Source organism: Thamnophis elegans, chromosome 3 (genome assembly GCF_009769535.1).
Source record: "Thamnophis elegans isolate rThaEle1 chromosome 3, rThaEle1.pri, whole genome shotgun sequence".
Classification (NCBI taxonomy): domain Eukaryota; kingdom Metazoa; phylum Chordata; class Lepidosauria; order Squamata; family Colubridae; genus Thamnophis; species Thamnophis elegans.
The window spans coordinates 32,961,173-32,985,032 of NC_045543.1; the positions used below are offsets into that span (position 1 = coordinate 32,961,173).

At 35.6% G+C, this 23,860-nt stretch overlaps 1 protein-coding gene across 2 annotated transcripts in view; it reads right to left on the bottom strand.

Moving 5' to 3' along the window:
* Positions 1-20,150, bottom strand: part of ADARB1 (adenosine deaminase RNA specific B1) — a 66,017-nt gene extending 45,867 nt beyond the window's left edge. For both annotated transcript variants that reach the window (XM_032213106.1, XM_032213104.1), the window contains exon 1: positions 19,018-20,150. The gene's annotated coding sequence lies outside the window, so the exon portion shown is untranslated. The remainder of the gene's footprint in view (positions 1-19,017) is intronic.
* Between the last annotated feature and the right edge of the window lie 3,710 nt (positions 20,151-23,860).

Consider the following 23,860-nt stretch of genomic DNA (forward strand, 5'->3'; position numbering starts at 1 on the left):
GAATTGTCCTCTATAAACAATGATGTAACTCTGGGGGATATTGAAAGGTTCAGCAGCCACCTCAACGAACTCAAATTGGATATGGAAAAACAATTTCAAGATATTTTAAACTTAAAGGTGCATGACTGGATGATAAATCCTTTTACAGCAAATGTTGCTGAGGTTGATATAACTTGCCAAGAACAACTATTAGAACTTAAATATGATGAAGAGAGTAAGTGTAATTTTAGCATACCAAAAACTCTGGCAAAATAAAAAATGCCTGCGTTATATCCAAATATATGGGAAATGATGTTCAATTTATTGATACCTTTCCCTACCACATATCTTGTAGAATCAGGCTTTAGTGCTGTTAATCATATTATGAGCAAACAGAGAAATCATTTGAATATCACCAAAAGAGGAGACCTTCGTTTGTTCCTTACGAAAATCAAACCAGATATCAAATATTTAGTCTCACATCAGCCTCAAAGATCTCATTAATCACTAGTAAGGCTAATTTCAATTTACTTTATTGTTTTCTAATTAAACTTTATAAAGTTAAAAACATTATAAACATGCATAAAGTAGAAATAAAAAGATAAATGTACATACATTTCTTTTTTTTAAAAACACCCTCCTTTCTAAAAAATATTCCGCACTTGCGCAAAAACTGGTGGGCGGTAAGGAAATTTTCCATCAAGAAAGATCCATTAGTGGGCGGTAGGTAGAAAAAGGTTGACTACCACTGGTCTAAACAGATTGGTATGAAAGTCATTAGGACTGGATCACATTATTATGGACATCCTAAGACAAGTACATTCGAATCACTTACTGATACTAGTTTTAAAAACTTGATTTTTATTGACTGTAATTAATCTGATTTTGTCAATGCACTTTAAGAAGTTAATCTAAAAGCTCTTTCTCTGTGTTTTTAATAATAACAGTTTTTCTTGAGAGAAATTCAACAGATATAATGACCATGTGATTTCCTAATTTACATTGTTTCCATTTCTCTGCCACTTTATGGATAACTTGCTTTTCAACTCTTCTATTTTTGTTTCCTCAGTCTATAAAAAGATAGTGTCACTAGCTAAAAAGTGAGAAAATGAAGGATGAATATGCAGCATGTTTTCACATACTCTGGGGCTATTTCCTCATCACTCGTTTACTAGTGTTAAGAAAAGCACCCCAAGACTGACTTAATCTTGCAAATACTGTTATAATCCAGTGCTAATTAATTGAATTGCTCCAATTAAAATCTGATTTAAAATCAGATCTGATGTTGTTTAATAAACAAAACAATTGCATTCAAGGACTGTTTTATCTGATCAGTGCCTCATTTTGACATATCAGGTTTTTAAATAATATTTAGTATTCAATATTAGGTGTTAGGGTTACTGGCTGAAAGCAAGTCCATCATTAACTAACTGAACAGAGCATCAAAAAGGGTCTTAAGATGGATAATTTGATGGGGTGTTCGTGTACATGTTTTGTGTGTGTATAGAATTGAAGAGACTGTGATAAAAAATACGTTTTGAACATTGGAAAAACTGGAAGCTCATAGACTGATCTATTGCAGTGTTATATAAATAGCTGAAAAATGTTTATGACATCCTTTGGATCTGTCCCATCCTGGTCAATGGGAAAAATCCCAGACTAAAACCAACAACTCACAAAAGCATTATGCCGACCTTCCAAACCACAGTGCAGTCAAGCTAGTTTCAAAATCTTGAAGTTATACTTAAGCTATAAAGTATTTATGCAATAAAAATATTATTCCATCTAAAGACAGGATAGCATACAATGTATTAACACTATTCAGTTAGATAAAAGAAAGATAAATTGTCTTTCTTTTTTCAAAAATATTGTCTCCTGTCAGGGATATTCTCTAATCAAATAGGGCTACTATATTGTTTATTAATTCAGTTATAAACCTTGGGCTATCAGATCTAGGGTGCAAAAATCCAAATTGCCATTAAGCAAAGGAGAGAGTTAGAAGTGGCTGTGTCTGATATTTACCATCCAGTGGTCTTCCAGATTTTTATAGCCCAGACATAGTAACTCAAGAGGTAGCATGGTTGCTTCCAAAAACATATTGCTGCACAGGTGGCTTGAATCTGCCACAAGTCCATCTTTCATAATAATACTTTATAATTAAATACTGTTACTTTAAGATATCATCTCCTGTATTTTGGCCACACATGCAAAATAAAATAAAAATATATTTTTTCGGTTTTTTCTGAAACAGCAATTATTGAAAAAATACATGTAAAATCCCAGTAGTTAACCAATTCCCTATATCAACTGCATCCGGCCCACAAAAGAATTGTATGTGATCTCTAATAGCTGTAATCAAACAAAGCACTTTGATGTGTAAAACAAAACAGGGAGTTTTTCTGCAGCTTTGAAAGAGGTTGCAATATGGCAACCTCCACCCCCAGTCTTTAAAACACTGGATACAATTGTATTAGACAACCACTACCCTATTTCCAACCTTCCGTCTTTAGGGAAGACTTGCCACAAAATGCACAGGCATTGGTTGCATTCATTTTGTTATGGAGAACATCCCTTTTGGTCCCGTCAACCATCTTCAATATTGTATCTTGGGTAGTTTATACCATCGTTCTGGACATAATGCAGGGACTGGGGATTTACAGCATTGTGTTCCAGTCAATGGACAGTTGTAAGTGGGGAGAGTTTGATGCAGTGCCCTCAAACGTAAGGAGTAGCACATTGCTCAGTGCTCTCCCTTCTGCTTTTTAGCATCTGCATGAAGCTACTACATGAAGAATTTCATCTGTTTATTTGGGGTACAAAATCATCAATTATGATATCCAACTGCACACTACTATGGTCAAAATCTTGTCCCTCTACCTAGAGGATATTGCAGGCTGAATGGGAAGAAACAGGCTGAAGTCAGGCCCAAACAAGACAAGAGTTGCTGTTTATTCATCACAATTCTGTCAGTTCTTCTCTGAAGGACTAGTGCTGTCCCCAAGATAGCAAGTCCACGACTTAAGATCCTCCTGCATGAGCAAGCGGAGGTTCAGAAGGCTTTCAATCAGCATAGTTGGTACACTGGTTGTAGCTCTATTGGAGAGCTTTTTGTGACAATAATTTATGTTTCCATCACCACTCAGTTAGACTACTACAAGGTATTCTACATGAGGCTGGAAAAGGCCATCTGGAAACCGTACTTGGTAAGAAATGCAGTGGCCTATTTGCCAAGTGGAACTAGATTCCCTTATATTATATCTGTGGTATGATTCCTGCATTGCTTTTTGGGTATTTTGAAGTATTTGTTTTAACCTATAAAGCCCTAAATGGCACCAAGGGATTTTCAGGATTACCTACTTAACTAGAATCAAACTGCCTAATAAGAAAAAATATTTTTAGTACCATACTATGGCGGTTGGGAGGGCACTGAGACCAGGAGGAAAGGCTTCTCAGTAATAACCATAAAACAACTTGCCCCCAGAAACTAGATTGGCTTCAATATTAACAACCTTTAAGAAATAACTAAAACAGAGCTTTTCTGATGGGCTTTTTTAGTTGAATTTATTGCTGAATACCATATATATATTTATAACAGAGATGGTATTCATCAGTTTTTGACCAGTTCTGGAGAATCGGTAGCGGAAATTTTGAGTAGTTCGGAGAACTGGTAAATACCGCCTCTGACTGGCCCCGCCCCGCATCTATTCTCTGCCTCCCGAGTCCCAACTGATCGGGAGGAAATGGGAATTTTGCAGTAACCTTCCCCTGCCACGCCCACCGAGCCACACCCACACCCACCACTGATTTATACTGTTATAAGTTTTTAATATTTATGATTGCATTCCAATATTACAATATGGACGTTAATACTGTATACTCTGAATGGGGCACAGTGTCATTTTCTACCATATAATAATAGTATTCAGTAGAATACAAATCTCTTGCCTATGTCTATATACATGAGATTCCTCAAGTCATTTATAGTTCTACTGTAGGTTTCTGTCTTACTGGAATAATCTAGGAACTTTGTTTCATGTTTCATTCTCTTCCTGTTTTGAGACAGACAAGAGGAAAATGAAGGGTTATAATCAGCAGACAGGAAGTAACTTACTTCCCTCCAGGATTTCTGTCCTGTAGCTGGCCTTCTGGAAGCAACAGATTAATAAACAATGTATTATATTTTTATTTCTTATAAAAAGAAACATTTTTTGTATTTCCGCTTATGACAAGAAATAGTCAAGAAAGGAAACTACAGTGGGACAGGCTCCTTGTTTTCAGGCTTCAGTTGTCACTCTTTATGACAACAAAGAAAGAAGCACTGAATGTGCAGAAAAGAGCAGAGCAGATGTGGGGAGGGTAAGGAACACTGTGTCCGAGAAACAGGCAGGTGAACGACCAGCAGAAAGGACTGAGGATGTGAAGTTCACCTATGATTTGGGGATATGTTGCCTTTGGCCACGTGACTTTTTACTGTATAAATAGACTTCTTTTGAAGATCAATTTTATTTGAAATTTTACCCAAAGTTTCAATCCTGAAGAACAGTAAGGCTATTATTTCAGATATGGGAGGCTAGATTCTTTCCTGCAAAAGCAAGCAAAACAAAACTAACAGATCTAATTTTACACCGAAACAACACAAACCCATGTTGTTCCATGTTGAAAGATGTCAGCAGGAAGCTTTACGATTAGCAGAATCCCTGAGACTGGTGTTATCTTGAGACACAGAGCTAACCTGATATATTATCACCTCTATTCCACTATTAGTTGGGAGCACATAATAGGAGAACAGATTTCACCAAATACTTTCTTTCATACCTCACTCCTAAATTTATACAACTATAATATTACTTTAACAATGTTCCTTGTTTGTGTCTAGTGACCAGAAAATTCAGAACAAATCAGTCCATAGAAATGTTATGTTTGCTAATCATAAATGTAACTTCTTTATTTGTAACAAAATTTGAAAATATCATAGGCAAAATAAATGAAATATTTTATATTATCAAGAAAATTTGATTTAAGCATTCAGTAAATTTCAACTTTAATTAAGCAAGTAGGATTGAGGACTCTCTTAATTTATTATTTAATTAATTGATTAATTAATTTTATTTATAAGCCACTTGATTTCAAAATGATTCTGGACAGCTTACAACTAAAAACTAATTTATTAAAAGAAAAAAACAGAACAGTACAGAAATGAAAAGTACAAAAATAATCAAATCAAAATAAAATAAAACATTGCGCAATTGTTTAACAAGTTGCCTTAGCTAGTAGACTTTTCCAATTGGAATTCTCAGTGGCTAAAATGCTGAGCTTGTCGATCAGTCGGCAGTTCAGCGGTTCGAATCCCTAGTGCAGCGTAACAGGGTGAGCTCCCATTACATGTGCCAGCTTCTGCCAACCTAGCAGTTTGAAAGCATGTAAAAATGCAAGTAGAAAAATAGGAACCACCTTTGGTGGGAAAGTAACAGTGCTTTGTGCGCCTTCGACATTTAGTCACGCCACCCACATGATCACAGAGACGTCTTCGGACAGCGCTGGCTCTTCGGCTTTGAAATGGAGATGAGCACTGCTCCCTAAAGTCGGGAACGACTAGCACATATGTGCGAGCGGAACCTTTACCTTTAATATCATGTCAAATGTGGGACTGCTACAGAGATTAGAGGTTAATTTATTCTCCAAAGCACCTGAGGGCAGGACAAGAAGTAATGGATGAAAGCTTATCAAAGGGACATCCAGCCTAGAATTAAGAAGAAATTTCCTGTCAGTGAGAACAATTAATCAGTGGAACTGCTTGCCTCCAGAAGTTGTGAGTGCTCCATTCATTGGAGACTTTTAAAGAAGAAATTGGGGGGAAATGGTCTGGAATCATATAGGATCACCTGCTTAAGCAGGGGGTTAGACCAGAAGACCTCTATGGTTCCTTTAATGCTATATTGTAATGGTTCTGAATTGAAATTCAAATGACATTTATTAATAAAAAAAAATTCAGTTGGTTTCTCAATATCTATCTTTTGAGATGTAGAAACTAAATATTTGGGAGAAAAGATAAAGGGATCAAAATAGAGCTCTATACTGTAAACTTAAAGAAAAATGAATGAGTTATACACTAAAGATTAATTGTGTTAATCAAGATTATACGTATTTAACATGTATTAAAGAAACTATTTCCTTCCTGAATATCTATGAAAATATTACATGAGAAAGGGACTGAGAAAGCCTAAAATGCTAAAGCAAGTATTACAAAGAAGAGGTTCTTCGTAGAGGTGATGGTTCTTTAATTTATACAAGGTGAAATCCTCCTCCAATGTTTTACATAACAACAAACTACTGTTGTTATCTATGCCCTTTTAGATGACGTGTCCTTGGAAGAAAATGAACTGAAGGTTATTGTAGAAGCCTCAATAAATAGAACCACATAGATTTCCTTGCATTAATCTCTGGGTCTATAAGAGTGCCAGCAGAACTAGATTAGCAAAGGGAATAAGAAATGATATTAAACTATATTTGGGTTTGCGGAAATACCATTCCAAGAAAACATAAATTGAGATTTGAAAGAGACACCTATAACAACAAAAGAAAGGGAGAGAGGAGGAGAGGACAAGAGGAAGAAAGAAAGAGGTAAGGAGAGGAGGGTGGAAGGGAGAGAAAGAAAAGGAGAGAGGATAGGAAGGGGAAGAGGAAGAGTAGGAATAGGGGAGAGGTAAGGGAAGAAGGAAGAGAAAGGAGAGGAGGAAAGAAGAAAGTAGAGAAGGGAGGGAGGGAGAAAAGAAAGGGAAAATAAGGCGGTATTAAAACAGGTGGATGTGATGGTAAATAAAGCAACCCAAACTGTATATAATAGTCTTTTAAATGGAATAATAAATGTATAAGAATGATAAATGTGAAGAAGAACAATAACTATATGAGTGTATACCTATAATTGTATGTAAGAGAATAAATAATAAAAAACTTTTCCAAAAAACGAGTGCCAGCAAAACATTAAAAAAAAAAATGTTATACAACAGAATGAAATGTCAAAAGTTGAAAGGCACAGAAGTACCACAATCCAAGAATTTTATGACAGTAAAGATCTGCTGAGGAATTGCTATCATTCCTGGATCATCCTGCATTCTGAATAATACCTATGCATACCAAGCTGGTAGACAACTAAGCTCTAATAAAAATGCTTTTCATTAAAAAAAACACTGTGCTACAAATAATATTTATTGCAGCCTTGCCCTTGCATATCAAGGGCAGAGTCATTCACCTGAATTGCAGGTTAGACAGATTCCTGCATTATGTATTTTAATTAATCTTTGAATGTAATGGTATTGTTTCTATTATTTTGAGTTTAAAGACAGGCACTGTCTTTAACAACTCCACTCATATATGACAGAGAAGACAATCTATCAATTTTTCCAGCCTTAAATACTGTAGATTTTTATTTGTCAATAAAAGCATTTTAAACTTGGCTTAATGGCAAACTGGCAGCAAGGCCAGCTTCTTTAGAATAACTGTAATAAATTCACCATTAAGCTGCCCTCTTCAAATGATAAGCCACAACTTTCTGCATGAGCTGCAATTTCTGGCCTAATTTCAAAGGCAGAAACATATAAAAATCCTTGCAATGATGTAATCTTAAAATGCTTTTAAACTTTTGTTTTGTTTTGTTGGTTTCTTCAAGTCAGTGTGTTGACTCCTGGTAACTGCTTGAACACATCCTTGCAGTTTTTCTGGCAGGAATCCAGAAGTAGTTTGCCCCTGCCTGCTTCCTAGGTTGAGAGAGAGTGTCTTGCCCAAAAGCAGATCTAGAATTCACAGTCTCCTGATTTATAGTCTGATGATTTAATCACTAAACCAAACTGGTTCCCAAATCTTAAGGTTACTACTACCCAAATTATGGAAAGTAATAACCATTAAAGGCAAATCAGGTGGAGCTAGAAAAGTCACTTAATAGCAAGAATTTAAGGTGAACCCTCAGACTACTGTATACACAAGCTATCTTACAGGTGTAGAATAGTATGCGCATACATTTCTTTTTATCCTGGAAAAAGATTATTAGCTACAATGCCCCTGTCTTGCTGGGATGCAGTTTCGGCTTTCTGGCACCTCATCCATCCCATAACTGTATCAGACATAGGTCAAAGGGCAACATCATTTCTGCCTTTGGGGATACCTAATTTTATTTTTAAGTATCATCATCAAATACACTTTTGACATCTCATTTCTAATAATCAACCCAATGATAACAGAGTGGTCAATGCTTAGAATACACTACCTGACTCTGTGGTTTCCCCCCCAAACCCCCAAAACTTTAATCTTAGACTGTCCACTGTCGACGTCACCCCATTCCTAAGAGGTCTGTAAGAGGTGTGCATAAGTGCACCAACGTGCCTACCATCCCTGTCCTACTGTTCCATTTTATTTGTATCCATTTCATGTATTCATAATCATGTTTATATTTATATCTGTTATCTAATACATTCCTGAGACAAGAAAGAAAGAAAGAAAGAAAGAAAGAAAGAAAGACAGAAGCTGAAACCTTGTACTATTCTCTGAACATACATATCTCCCTGAAAGCAATCACAATAAGGTGACAGAAATAAACATGCACAAACACAAAGGTAATATTAGGATCGCAGCTAAGTATAGAGAAAATCAGGAAGCAGGATATAGACAGCAGATGATATAACTGATCTTGCCAGTAAAACTTCCTATGCTCTATCCCAGGGGTGTCAAACTCACGTCGGCACGGCAGCATCATATGACATATTGGAACTTCCCCCCCCCCTTTGTTAAATCGGGCGTAGGCGTGGCCAGTGTGTGACACATCCGGCCCGTGGGTGGGAGTTTGACAGCCCTGCTCTATCCTTTTGGCTCTACTACAACAACCTCTATTTGGAGGTACAGATTGATTTTATTAGTAATGTAAATATTTTTCTATTTTGTTTATTAATAAAGTCAATCTGTATCAACATATTAAGTAAGAAATTAAATTTGATGTGATTCTTGTTATAAAAGATCTTGCAATTAAAAATCAAATAGGTAGAAAATATTGCTCAAGATGCTGTTCAAGTCCCTTTTTTTAAAACAGTTCAAATGTTCAACAGTTCAAATAAACAAACTGTTTATCATAGATTGAGAGATTTGGGAATAATGATGTGTTTTATTTATTAGCAAAAACTGGAACATTATGTTAGGGAAATAAAAAAAATTAAAAATTAAAAATGTCTTTATTCCCACAAGCCAAATTTGTTTTTAATTTTTTCTTTCATTTCAATAATGGTTTAAAAGCTATAAACTATAAACAATATTAAGTTATTCCTAGTGAACAGAATGGTTTAAACAATCTATTCAAATCTAAAAATATTTAATTGAATTTGTAATTAATCATACTGAATGGTTCTTTATTCTTTAAAAACAGAGTGAAAAGGTATCTACTCAGATGGAAATTTGATTTATTCATTTGAGTCCTGGAATTCAAAGCTTATTATACATGCCCCCCAAATAGAGAAAGACTAATAAATACTACTCAAGAAAATGCAGTTTAGTATCTTCCGTAACAAAATATTTTGCAAAATTAATCAATAACAGCAAGTAGTAAGTAAACAGTAAATAAATCTAGTAAATCTCAGGATTCTAGGAAGGATGCCTTTCTGAAGAATGAAAAGAATTCAAAACAATTGTCAAATTAGAAACAAAAACTGCTTTGCAAAAAAAAACAAATATTAGGTCCCCAACTTTTGATGTTCGTTTGAACAATGGCAAACTAGATTTGCATTGTTGTCAAGGTAATAAGATGAACATGTCCATGTAGATATTAGAGGTCAAGTATTATTTGAAAGATGAATCATGTTCACAATTTCATGTCATGCCATAAAAACAGAGCCAGAATATAACTGCATACAATTTACTAAAACAAGCAATGAAAAAACATTTTTTTAAAAATATCACAGTCTTTTTAGATAAGAAAAAAAATCAACAATAAACTGAATGGTAGTATGATCCAAGAAGGACTATATTATTGATTTTCAGTTGGTCCTTTATATATCCCAATTAGATATAACTTTTAATGAAGAAACCTAGTTTTCAAATATAAATTTGGTGGAACTGACCTTTACATATGATCTTTACATATGACCATATATGTGAGGTATCAAAGATTTAACCATGAAAATAATAGCAATACCGTATCGCAATTGTAAGGTAATATAGTATAGTGACAGTAACAGCATAGTAAACTTAACTGTATTATTGTTTCCAAAAGTAATTAGACTATATACTTAAAAGTGCATATGTTCTATAGGTTATATGCTATCAAATTAAACAAGCATGACTTAGTTTTCCCCTTTTATGACGATGGTGATGATGATACCCACACACACACACGATAGATATGATAGATAGATAGATTGATTAATTGATAGATAATTAGATATTCATAAAGCTGCCTTATTAATAAAAATGTTGTTCTTTATAAAAAAATCAGTTACAATTTTTACATTGTAGACTTATGCTTAAATGAATGTAATGAGCTCTTTTATTTCAGAATGGGAATACTGAGATTGATAGCATTTAAAGTATTTTAAATTCATAGAATTTTATTGATTGATTGATTTAGCCTATGGCATCTACATAGGATTATAGAATCATAGGGTTGCAATGGATCTTAGAGGTCTTCTAATCCAACCACTTGCCCAAGAGAGGGGACCTTATACCATCCCAGATAAATGTTTAATTAAATTAAATATTTCATTTAAAACTAATACAATTAAAAATATTTTTTAAAAATTCATTTAAAGTGACTGGCTGATAATAATAATCTATTATTAATTGCAAAAATAAATTGCGTAATGTGTAGTTACAACCCCTTTGTAAACTGTACCTTACACATGGTGAAAAACATAAGACTGTTTACTATACAATATATTATGCAATCTTTCTCTTGGTTTATATTGGATTAAAGAAAAAAATAAAAGTTTCTGGAAAAGCTATATTATCAGAAATTCCACATCTAATTTAGGTTTCATGTGGATTGTAGTCCTGATAACACTCAATCATTCAAAAAAGTCAAATAAATATTGGGGGGGGGGAATCTATAAACAAAAAGGAGATATGAGAGTATTTTCGTTTGGCGTCGCAATGGAAACAGCTGAAAAATAGCAGAGCTCTACCGAACTCCGTGAAAACCAGCCAGCAACTGCTTCCAGGAGACGTTATGGGATCCTAGCCATCTTGGAGGGATGGTGAAGAAAGGAGAAGTGCTTCATTGACCATGAGGAAAACTACAATTTCCTTGTTAGGGCTGAAGAAAGCTCTCCCGAACAGCAGCAGGGATGATGGCCATTGTGGCAAGTCACAAGTTGTGACAACCAGAACAATAAGATTTGTGCTGGAGCGGCATGGGAAACTGGGTGAGACAACTTCCAAATTTTATGCTAGAGTTCTAACCCAAGTTAAAAATTCCAAAAAATAATCTCCAAGTAGCAAGAAAGTGGTGATCAGATAGCAGGGAGAAAGATTAAAAACCCAGAGGTGGAATAAATGCTTACTGGAAGCTTTAAAACATAGAAAGCCTGGAAAAGATTCAACAACTACTTGAAAAGTGATTATTGGGAGAAATTGCCTTTTTATTTTTAATGCCTCTCAATCTGTTTAACAATCAGCTTTTTGACACTGTTTAATGATGGAATTGGGAGGAGAAAAAAGAACATTACAACATGGGGAGTTAAGTGAAAGTGACAATTGTTTAATACAAATAAATGAAAGAAGAGAAAGTAAACAACATCTGGAAGGCCACCAGACCTTGATTCTGTTTTGGTAGGTGACTTGGATGTCTGGAAACATTTAGGGAGTTCTCTGTAAGACAAATTGAACTGAAAATAAATAGATCTCTATTAAAACTGTTTAATGAATGGACTTGAAAGACTGGAGGAAATCGGCTGGCCAATTTGGATTTGAATTACTTAAGCTACCTGAAAGAACATCCTATGAGATCAAAAAAAGGAATGTGATAGAAGAAAAATGAAAGGAAGAAAAAATTAATAAGAGTTTAAAATTTGGACAATTAGGAAGAAACTAATTGGAAAATTACAAAGACTGTAAATCACCAAATTCAAGGACTATAAACTTAGGGAATGTGGAGGTACAATTCTGATTAAATTTTAGTAATTTGGGGGTTTTCAGATATTGGGACAATGGAGCCCTAGGGGTGTATGCAGTAATTTTTAATACAGGGGACAATAGAGGTGTATGAAGAAATGTTATCAATGCTTAAAAGTTTATATGAAACTGTGACAAGGATAAGGAGATAATGGGATTGTCCAAACAAAAATTTGTGAGTGTAGAAGACCCTCAGCAAAGGGGAGGGGGGAGACTAACATAATACTCAGAAAACAGATAAGAAACCAGAAGGAGTGGGGGAGGAGACAAAACAAAACAAATTGCAAGAAGATGAAGACATTGAAGGAACAAAAATAATACATATGAATCTAATAGATAATTCTCTAAGAGTTTACAATAAAGCGGGGGGAAGGGAAGTCTCCCTAAAATAATGAAAGATCTATTGATGGGTACTCAAATGATGCGGCAGGAGACAAAGGATAAGCCAGAGGGAATATCTAGTTCGTATAAAAATGATAGAAAGAGAAATAAGATCCCAAGAGAGTAATATAAAAGAGGAATTAAAAAGTCAATAAATGGATGAAGTCTCAAAAAAAGTAAGAGATGATGGATAGAAATAAAATACCTCTCAATATGGTGAATGAATTAGAAATTAAAAGAAATAGAAAATATACATTGAAAAAACAGTAGAACATATATAGATAGATAATAGAATTTACTATAATCATAAGCAAATTAAGGTTAGAAGGTGATACTCTAATTGTATTATTATTATTATTATACAATTGTATCACAGCGGCCAGTTGTTTCACCGGATTTGGCATTGGTTACTAGTCGGGCCCCACCCAGGGGCCTAGGACGTTGTAACGTATTTTCGTAATATGCATGCAGATCCAAGCAGTGCGGCTTTTTGCATTTGACTGATGGTGATTTTGTCAATTTTTAACTGTTTTAAATGTAATTCCAGTGCTTTTGGAATAGCACCCAGTGTGCCAATTACCACTGGAATTACCACTGCTGGTTTGTGCCATAGTCGTTGAATTTCGATTTTTAAGTCCTGGTATTTTGCGATTTTTTCATGTTCCTTCTCGGCGACCCTGCTATCACCTGGTATTGCAATATCTATGATTGTAACCTTGTTTTTCTCAACCAGTGTGATGTCTGGTGTATTATGCACCAGTATTTTGTCCGTTTGTATATGGAAATCCCACAAGATCTTGACCATCTGATTTTCGGTGACTTTTTCAGGCTGATGTTACCACCAGTTTGTTGCTGTTTTAATATTAAAATTTTTGCACAAATTCCAATGGACCATTTGCGCTACTGAATTGTGCCGCAATTTATAATCAGTCTGTGCGGTTTTTTTACAGCAGCTAAGTATGTGATCAACAGTTTCATCAGCTTCTTTGCAAAGTCTGCATTTGGCATCATCAGAGGATTTTTTGATTTTGGCCTTAATGGCATTTGTGTGGATAGCTTGTTCTTGCGCAGCCAGGATTAGTGACTATGTTTCTTTCTTTAATGTACCTGTTGTTAACCATAACCAAGTTTGTTCACTGTCCACTTTATCTTTTATTTTTTCCAGAAATTGGCCATGCAGTGTTTTGTTCTGCCAACTCTCCATTCTTGATTTTATCACATGTTTTCTGTATTCTTGTTTCGTCTGTTGGGCCTTCAGTAGATTTTTGTTCTTTACTTCGATTAATAGATGTTCTTGACTTTCTTTTAAATAATCAGCCAGTGCATGTTTTTCTTCTTCAACTGTTTGCTTCACTTGTAATAATCCTCTGCCACCTGATTTTCAGGGCAGTCTATCAGTATCACCACATGGATGTAAACTGTAGTGCATTGCCATTAGTTTCCTGGTTTTTCGGTCCAAAATGTCCAAATCAGCTTGTGTCCAGTTAACTATACCAGCTGTGTATCTTATAACTGGTATTGCCCAGGTATTTATGGCCTTGATTGTATTTTCACCATTCAATTTAGATTTCCAAATTTTTCTAACTCTGTTGGTGTATTCTCGCCTGACAATAGTTTTTACTTCTCCATGCTTGATGTTATCCAACTGCAGAATGCCTAAGTATTTGTAGGCTTCATTTTCGTTGCATTTAATTAGTTGGCCATTGGGCATTTCAATTCCCTCACATGCAGTGATTTTGCCCCTTTTTATGGATACAGTGGCACATTTTTCCATGCCAAACTGCATTGAAATATCGGTGCTGAATATTATTATTATTATTATTACTATTACTATTATTATTATTATTATCTATATATAAAATATATTGAATATATTTATAATTTTAGGGGATTGGCGATATAATCCCAGGATTGATTAAATTTGGTTAATGATTGGTCATATTTGTGTTTTTAAACAATTGGGATATTGGATTTATGGTGGAATATTGAGTAATTTCTAAAATATTAAAATACTAGTGATTTAACAGGGGATAACAAATACTGCATGAAGAAACGTTATTGAAGCTTATAAGTACAATGCAGGTTATAAGTGCAGGTTAAAGTCAGAAACTGGAAGACTAGGTTTATGTATACCTAATTGCATTATTATTGCTAGTTTGTGTAAAAAATATATTGATCCAGTCAATACGCTGTCTTCAAAATATGTATGGATGTTAAAGGAAAGGTACAAATAAAACTATATTTACACACACACACGGACACGGACACACACGTAAATGAATATTAGCATTAATATTCATTGCAGGCTGGATTTAAAAAGAAATATGCTGCTGTTGGATAGCAATTTGTGAGGGTACTCTACACATTTACTACTTGCCATCAAGAGTTTGTACATCTCTCAATTACCGAAAACAGATGCAAATTCTATATCTTAAATTGAATAGTTGAAGAAAACATCCTTTCTTTTTGTTTTCTTCAATTGTACTCAAAAGGTTCTGTTGACTCTTTATGCAGATATTACACTGCTATTATTAGTTGCATGTGATTATTTTCTAAAACTGGAATTTATTGTAAACAGAAAGGTCTGTTTGTTTACAAAGTGGTGGCATTTTCCAAGATTATGGCCATTGTAAATGGTTACTGAATAATTACAATGCGCAGTGCCAGCTGTACCTAACTGCATACTCATTTTGTGTCAGTAAAATCTGTATCAACCTACATATAAGCTATACTGAGAATTCTCATCTATTAGAAGCAATGCTAAAATATGTGTTGATGTGGAAAATCCCATGTAGAAATAAATGAATTTGATATAATGCAGAATATGTTTTTGCATATACTTCTGGCAGGACTGCACAATACTACTAATGCAGTATTTAGAAGAGAAGTGGGCCTCATTTTTTAAAATGTAAATATTTATCCATCTATTGTTCCATATTTTTCCAATATAAAAGTTGGAAAAATGTTTATTTAATAAAATTGTGCTGTTTCGACTAGCAGAATAAAGAAAGAAGTCAGGCTACAATTCTGTACTTTACATAATTTAATGCTAAATTAATGGATTACCTATCAGGTTATCATCTCAGGATGCAATATCTTTTGGGTTTCACTGATGGTGACAAATAGGGGAAATTATAATTAAGTATATTTCATCTAAATCACACGATAAAATAGCAACTAATTTACAGAAACAGACTTTCTTCTCTAGGAAACTTGTAAGATTTCAAATTATGCCTCCAGAATATATAGCCACTGTAAGTGTACAGCATTTAACAATGCTTTCTTTATGTTTCTGCATCAAGTAAAATCCAATACATTATGCAATACATTTTATAGTTTATTCTATACAATTCAAAGTTATGCTTTTTTTTCCTTTCCCAAAATTTTTATAAGGTCAGCCAAATGACTTCAGAATTAGATGGCTGCTGGCTGAGGTTGATGAGTTTCTTATCAGTAAAAAAGTTTTGTCTGCATTTAGCAACTAGGTTACATATTTTATATGATACATAACAGATGAAACAAACTGCTGTGTACCTATAACTGGAAATGGTTTCTATTTACAAAATGGGAAAAGAAACAATTAACTCTGCGTTAGAATCCACTACACTACTCAGTCTGCTTCCTAATCTTTCAGAGCATATTTTAAAATATCATTATGCAAAGGCAGTTCTAAGACCATAATATTGGATTTCACTCAGAGTATTATTTGTTAATATTAATACATAATAGCTTTAATTGTATATGTACTTCTGGCATTTTATATGTATTTATTCTTTTGATTAATATTAATCTGTGTATATAATTAATATATTAATCATATTATTTATCTATCCAATCATCCATTTATCTATCATTAATATTATCACACCTATTGACCACAAACAATATATAACATAAGATAATATCCTCCAAGTTTGAAAAATGAAAGGGATTACTATTTATTGTATTCCTTAGAATTAGTCATGGCACTCCGGCATTCATTTTTATCGAATTACTTTTCACTTCCACAAAGGTTCAGAATGAAGTACACAATCGTGAATTATTATTATAATGAAAGCTTTTTCTATTCAATAAAATATTTCAGTGAGATATTGCTAAAAATGAAATACTGCAACAACCCAGTACAAAACAATACAAAATGTGTTGACTAGGTAAATAGTTATATTATAAGCTTAAATGATATGAAAAATTAGAATTAAAGTGACCTGTTTCTGATGAAGATTTTTGGAGGATATAAAATATTATGTTCATAAAATATGACTGGTAAATGTTTAATTAATAACATGTATAGAATATTAATTTGCATGTATGTTACAGAGCAAATCTTGACATTTCTGTGTTATTTTAAGTATTGATACATCAAAATATATTATCTTGAACTGTTTTAAAATAATTCTAGATTCTTAAGAAAACTAATCACTAGAGCATAAGAAGCTGTTTTACATTAAGTGAGGCCACTGGTTCATCTTTACTGTCTGTTTGGATTGGCAGCAATTCTACAGGGTTTCAGATAGATTTTTCTCCATGAGCAGTAGAATGAGAAATAATGAAGAGTGAACCTGATATGTTATGCATGCAAACCTTGTACACAAGTAAATGAGAAGCATGAGAAGTTTGAATCCACGCTCTTCGGTAAAAGCTCTAATTTTCTATTCTTCCACTCTATTACTATGTATAGCTTATTATTATTGTTTCTTAATAACAGGTGTTAAGAAATATGGTGATATACTTTCAATAAGCCTGACATTTGTACTAATTTCCACACTGCAACTACAAGCTCTTTCTCATATTTTTCACAGTTATTAAAATATATCATTCTTGCTGCTATTCTAGGGTTCATCTTGCTATTCTAAGATTTCAATTCTTGCTATTTCTAAGGTTCCTGCTATTCTGTGACTTCTCAAAAGACATTAAAAGAAATGTTCGTAAATCAAGTTGCCCAATCAAGTTCACAGAAGTAAAATGTTTCGCCTTTTCTCTTGGATGCAACTAAAGAGAATCTCTAAAAAGAATTTTGGTTCACAACTTATGTTTAAAAGCTGTCATTTTATTTACTCATTTCCTTTAAAAAAGAACTAGAAAAGTTCTCATTTCCATTATTGCCCAAATAGAAACCCTTCTAAGCGTATCACAACATAATCTAATAATTACATCTGATATTTTACTATATCACTGAACATTTCTACAGATAACTAAACTGCCAACTAGTTTTAAACAATTGTTCAATATTTGTAAGGCAGCTGAACTGTTATTGTCCATTCTTTAAAAGCAAAAAATAAATTTACATATGTAAGAATAGTAATCATTAAGTATCTTAACTATAGTAAAAATTACAATATCTGTTACTGTGAAAATGACAACATATGTAGAAAAGGCAATATAAATGGTCAGTTGGTCAATTGTTTTGGTTATTTTGATAGATACTCGGAAGGAAAGAATTTGATAAGATCAGGATAAATTTTATTAATGAAATCATTTTAGGAGTCCACTATGGCAAAAACAGAGTATTGAAATTATTAAGAATGAGTGATATATTTATTATGGCATAAAGTTTTATTTCATTTGTTTCCTAAGCCATTATTGCTAGTTGTCACCTCTGTGATATATCAACATGGACACAGATATAGAAATGAAATATAAGAAACCCGCTATCTTCTGAAAGCCTTATAAATATGCAAAAGAATGGCAATGCTCTACAAAGCAGAAACATCCATATATCTGTATAAATAGTGGCTAGAGCTCAAAGTGGTCTTTCGCATCCTCCGCATGCAGAGGTAGCTCCAGTTTTCCTTCTCAGTATGTCCCAGGCGCCAGACCCATAGGCCTCATTAACACATGTCACATCCTTAAATGACAATATGGCCTGTACCACTTTCAAAGACTGCAGATAGGAGGGTGCTATTTTAATGATACAGATTGCCTAGCCATTGGTAGAGTTTCGGGTATAGGTAAATCCCAAACTCCAACACACCAGACAGGAGGACACTCTGCAGAGTCCGCTTCCTGCCGCTTCCCTACTTGAACCGAATTATGGTGTTTCAAAACAGAATGAAAGAAAACTTGTGCAAGGTTAATCTTGACATCTTCATGCGCCCGACTGAATGCATTCTGTGCCCTCCTGACTTCACCGTCCCCTGAGGTTGTTGCCATGGGGAGCTGCAGTGCAGTCTGTGTGAGTGCGTGGAGGAAGGACCGGGGCCGGCCCAGCCGAGAAGAGGGAAGAGATTCTGCGCCCTCTCGCCCTTCCCCTCTACAGCCCTCGCAAAAGGCAAGCCGAGAAGAGGCGACCACACAGCACAGACCTTGGACAGCAGCAACAGCAGGAGCAGCAGCAGGCGGCGCGGTACGGCGGTTCCTCTCTCTGCTTGCACCTGTCGCCCGGCTCCCCTTCACGGTAGCCAGGCTCTTCTGGGGAAGGAGAAGGATGTCCTCCGTAGGAAAGGAGCCCCCGCCCTCGCCCCCCCGGACAATGGATGAAGGAGCAGCGGGAGGAAGAGAAGCAGGCTCGCTTACCTCGTTCAGCCACGGCGACAATGAACCTCGTCGACAGTGCTGTCGGAGCAACGCGCCGCCCCTTCTCGGCCACCTCTGCACGGTGCAGCCACCCACCTTTACCCCGCAGCCGATGGGTCGCTCAGTCCCGGGCGGGCGGGCGCGCGCTCGGCTCCCTTGGCGAACTGGCGGCGGATCCCCGCAAGGCAAGGCAACAGCTTGCGCTCGAGCCACTCCGCTCTTTCCCCCCTCCCGCCACGGACTGCTTTTGCGCTGAGGAAAGACTCACCACCTCGGAGGCTGGAAGGGGGAGGAGCCAAGAGGAAGGAAGCCCGAGACGTCCCCTCTGGGGTGCGCATGCGCGCGCGAGCCTCCGCGGCTGCTCTCGCTCTTCCTGCTTTCCAGTTCAAGCGCGGAGCTGCCAATCGGGAATGGCGTGGCGGGATGTTCTTGTCGCCTCCCCTCCCCTCTTGTTCTCGTCTGGTCCAGACGCCAGCCCGAGGTGGCGCCTTTCTTCCTGGGGTGTGGATATCAACACATACTATTGAAGCCGGAGGCGGTCGACTGCTTCGCAGGGACTCTTATGCTGAAGCGCCCGGATGAAAACGAGAGTCTGCCCTTCTCTCGTCTCGGTAGGAAAAGTCTGGACCTGCCCAGGAAAGAGGAACCTCCATATTCAGGAAACCGAATTAACCCCATGCCGTGGGGCAGGGTCGGCGACGGATTTTGCCTTGTGGGGCTCTTCTTGCTCTACTGCAGGAAAGCGCACCTGCGGGATTAGAGTCGCTCTTGTCTCCTGAAACACGGGCTGGGTTGGTTGCCGCAGACTGCAAAGTAAGGGGAGCGTTTTTGAGGTCCCATTCATGAAACAGACTCTCATTTTGTTCCTATATCTGCACCAAATTTATAGCTGTGGTTCTGGGCACGCCGATAAAGGGGTGCCCCTTTTTCTAAGTGGATCTAGGTAAAGTAATGTGATTCATTGACCAAATGATCTGAACAGCTGCCGGTGTGTACTTATTCAAAAACTGAATGATTTGATGTAGCTAAAAGGCATTGTAAGATTTAAGAAAGAGGATACCTATTTGATTATACATGTAACTACAGCAGCAAGAATTGTATTTGCCCAAAATTGGAAATTAAATAAGCTACCAACAGACGAAGAGATAATAAAAAGATACTATATTGTGCAGAGATGAATAGGTTGACAATGAAAATAAAGGATAAAGAGGAATCAGAGTACTTCAAGAGGTGGGGAAGATTTTATGACTGGCTAAAGAAAGCAAGCTAGAAAAGAAAGTAGGGAGAAGATAAAGTACCCAGATGACTATTAAATGGAAAGGGGGGGGAGAGAAGAGGAAAACAAAAAAAATATTAAATATATAAGTATATATTCAAGAGCGAGATCAAAAGCAGGGAACATAATTAGGGTAGACTAGCGAAGGTAAGGGAATAAGAAATGATACTAAATTATATTTGGGTTGACGGAAATACCATCCCAAGGAAACATAAACTGAGTTTGAAATACACACCAACAATAATAGAAAAAGAAAGGGAGAGAGGAGGAGGGAATGGAAGGAAGACAGGGGAAAGAAGAAAGAGGTAAGGAGAGGAGGATGGAAGGGAGAGAAAGAGCAGGAGAGAGGGTAGGAAGGGGAAGAGGAAGAGCAGGAGTAGGAGAAAGGGAAGGGAAGAAGGAAGGGGAAGGAAGAAAGTAGAGAAGGGAGGGAGAAAAGAAAGGGAAAACAAGGAGGTGTTACAAAAGGAGGAAGGGATGGTAAATAAAGCAATCCAAACTCTACATTATAACTTATTAAATGAAATAATAAATGGATAAGAATGATAAATGTAAAGAAGAACAACTATTATGTGAATGTATACTTAAAATGGTATGTAAGAGAATAAAAAAATAAAAATTCTTTGAAGAAAAAAAAAGCATTGTAAGATTACAGTCTTACTGAGTGTGTGCATCCATCTTTCCTGAAATAAATTCAAGAATAATATTACAAAACCTTGAGAAAATGAGAAGTTTGGATGCTTTGAATTTTAGCTATATCAGAGTTCTAATAAGGGCATATTATTGAACCTGGGTGTTCAGATTCTAATTGACGACTTAACGACAGAACATCTGGAAATTCTATATACACTTCTTTAGTGAATTATGTATACAAAATGAAATAAATACTCTGAAAACTAATTCTGACAATAGTTTATGACACGGGCAATCCTTTTCATTTAGTGTTATTAATTTCCATACACTGTACAGTATTTTCAGATTCTAATCAATCTTTGTTCAGTTTATCTATACATAATTATTATTCTATTTGCAATTAAGAAAAAAACAGATGTCCTAAGTACTAAACCTAGTACTAAACCATAAGCGATGTTCCAGTCAACACCAGAAAAGTAATACTGAGACATATATGACATTTCCCTTTTTTCCTTGTGAATTTGCTATGGTATAATAGTTTCTCCACTAGAATTATTGATTATTTAATAAATAGGACATTGCTTAAACGAATGCTGCAATAATCTTTAGAATCCAATCCTGAATATTACAGATTCTGAAAGTTAAGCTGGTGCAGTTGTCAGTTTGCTTAATTTTAAAATGACAGTCCTCACTTGGATGGGAATTTCTTTAACTCTGAAATCTTTTAAATGAAAATCAATATTTAAAGTCTCCCTTGACTTAAACTCAATTTGTAATGATTTCATGGGACTGTCAATGTAGCTTTATTTTAGAAGGATCAATAGAAGAAACAATTAAATTATGCAAGGTAGACAAAAAATAGATACAAGGAAGTTCTATGTCAATAAAGGAATTTAGAGTCACCCAATAAAATACTTTACAAAGTGCATTATACATTTATAGAATGAGATGCTCCAAAATAGTGATAGCTACTACATTAAATGGCTTTAAAGGGTATTCAATCAATGTATGGACAATAAGGATATCAATGGCTGCTTCTCAAAGTGAATGCATCTGCTAAGGGGCAACAAAGGACAAAGGTATGGCCTTAGCCTCCTGTATACACTATATAGATTTTATGCCATTATGGGAAAGAGGCTAGGGCTAGGCTGAGTAAATTTATGTGATTTCATGAGTCTGTGTTACACGCACACACATGCACACACACACACACACCCCTTATTAGTGACTTATAGAGGGCATGATAAATCACAGTATACCCATTTGCCAGAGTATACCTTGCAAGCAACCTGCTATATGTAGGGGGTTCTTCTTCCTAATGAGGCAGGAGGGGATGCACAGGTAAACCCACCAGTGGCTGGCCAGGTTAGGTGGTCTTAATAGGATGGGCCTTATAAACTTATATTAGCTTGACATTTCACTCTAGTGCACTTAACTTTCAACTTTGACTTCTGACTTCCTCATAAGTCTTACAAATATTATGGGAACATGATGCAAGCTTTTGCACAAGGATGGAACACGGAAGTAATGTGGGTGTAAGGATACTTAAATTAGCCAGATGACAGAATAATGCGGGCATCCTCTCAGCACTTTCTCTGTCTTGTTTTTATGACTAACAGGATTCACTTGTGTATTGTAACTTTTTGACTTCTCCATTGTATTTTTCCAAAATGTATTTCCCTGTCCTCAGCAGGGGGCTTGGACCTTCAAAATGTATACACCTATTGTAACGCCTACTGATTTACGAAGTTTGATTAAAAGGTATAACATCACTGCCAGGGAGTAGCCCAGGCAGTTCAGTTTTGGTGTGCAACACTCTGAACTCTTGACGCGTCAAATAAAGCTCTTTCTCTTGCACCTTCGTGGTCTCAAGTCCTGGTCTTTCGTAAGTAGATTGCAAAACCAAACCTCAATCTGCTGCTACACTATTAAATTAGCTTTGTTTTTAAAAGAGTAAAGGTTTATTTTTTTACTTAAAAATAGGAGTGGGAGGGAAATGGTAAGGGAAGTTTTGCCAGATCCCTGAGTATCCACAGGAGCCATGTAGTCTCCTCAAGGATATAAATTTCAGTACTTTAAACAGAATATTTATTTTAATGTTTAACTTTTGCGCTGGTCTGTGATTGTAATAAAGATTGATTCTGATTCTCCTCCTTCAGGAAAGTGTATAGTTTTTGATCAGCAAAAAAATCCTGGTCTTTCAATAGAAGGAATCATGGTGGTAGAAACTACAGACTATAAGATCTTGTTTTTCAGTTTCCTTTAACAACAGACTAGAAATTTCACAGGACAATGAGTTCCTCCCCTCAAAAGCCTTCTGCCAATTGAACAGCAGAAATTTGAAAACATCTAAAAAGACCAATGTACTTTGTCCAATTTTTTAAAAAAATACTTTGTAATTGAGCAACTTTGTAGCTTTGCTTTTAATCAGAATGTGGTAGGATTATAGGTGAAAAGCTTAAAATGAAACTGGATTTTCCTAATAAAAGTAAAAGTGAGTGATTACTTTGTGATTGTTGTGGTCTACCTTTAATGGGTTGTCTATTTGTATAAGTAGATTACAAATTTTAGCTTTGAAATTCTTCCAGGCAGTTAACATTTTCAGCTTTTTGAAAGTATTAAAAGCATTCTGTCTTTCATCAATTCTTAAAATCTTATCACAGGCTGTAGTAAATGGTTTACTATTTACAGATGAGCACAATTCAGAGCACACTGATGATGTCTGCTTGAATAGTGAAGAAACATTTGCAACCAAATTGCCAAGCTTGGAACTTTAGCCAACAGCCCATCGTTTATCATGTTATAAATTTAGAGGTGGATGTTGTAATTATAATAGGAGAAATAACTTCTGATTTCTATCTATCTTTTAAATACAGAATTGTTACTGTCTATTCTTTCATCCTAGAATTGTGGTAAAATAGAATTAAATGAACA